A 1,235-nucleotide genomic window follows, 5' to 3' on the forward strand; every position below is an offset into this window, starting at 1 on the left:
GACTGCATGTATCGTGTTCCAACTCACCCCTATATGTAAGGTAACGTTACCAACCCTGATGCAGTGAACTCGAACTTGCTCAATCCGTATTGCCTCATCCTCCGGTAAACCGTACTCTCCGATACAGCAAGGATCGAAGATATTTCCTTGATTGTAAATCCCTCTTGTAGCAAATCACCAAGCACAGACTGTGGAATAAAGAAAATGGGGGCACCACACGTTCCCTCGAGTTTCTTCGGTGCTTCTCCCCAAATTTGGTGCATTCTATGCGCAAAAACATCATATCACTGCGAGAATTTATGCCTAACATTTCAATTTCGTGTACCGACAACTTGCAAACAATGTCCGGAGTAATGTGTTCAGTTTGAAATTTCTCAGTCAGATCTTCGAGTTTCAGTCTCTTTAAGACTGTGTCCATTTCGAGGACTCCAAGAGAACACGACAGAAGCAAGAACAGAAACAAAATGGCGGATCCTCGATATTGGTGCCCATGGCATTGTGGATTTTTCACAAGCTCCTACCCAGACCCCGGGGAATCATCACCTCATAATGGAGAACGCACCGCATATAACGACAAAAGCACCTCATATAATGATGACAAACAAAGCACCGCATATAATGTAAAAACTACTTCATATAATGACACAACCACCACATAGAACGACGAAAGCACCGCATATAAAGACGAAACCACTGCATATAATGACAGAAGCACCGCATATAATGACAAAAGCACCGCATATAATGACGAAAGCACTGCATATAATGACAAAAGTACCACATATAATGACAAAAGTACCACATATAATGACGAAAGTACCGCATATAATAAGAAAAGCACTGCGTATAATGTGAAAGGCACCGCATATAATGTAAGATGCACCGCATATAACGTAAAATGCACCGCATATAATTAAAGAGGTTCACATAAGACAGTGTTGGCGTTCCATAGGTGGGGATAGGGAGCTGTGTATAGAACTTTTTGTGTTAATTCTTTAAACTCCCACTAATAAGAACCTGCTGGCAGCTATTTGTCACTTTAATACCCAAAAATATAAGAACTTGTATAGCCAAGCAAAATCAAGCAGGTTCTGATATGTGGTTACAGTGATAAATTAAGTTTTTCTCCCTCACAGAAGTTGAGAAAAATAACTTATTCTGAACCTACTCAGCCTCCAATAACTACCCCAAAAGAAAAGAAGTTTTTTGCCAGATCTCCAAAAATGTAGGTTCTT

Source organism: Montipora capricornis, chromosome 1 (genome assembly GCF_036669925.1).
Source record: "Montipora capricornis isolate CH-2021 chromosome 1, ASM3666992v2, whole genome shotgun sequence".
Taxonomy (NCBI): domain Eukaryota; kingdom Metazoa; phylum Cnidaria; class Anthozoa; order Scleractinia; family Acroporidae; genus Montipora; species Montipora capricornis.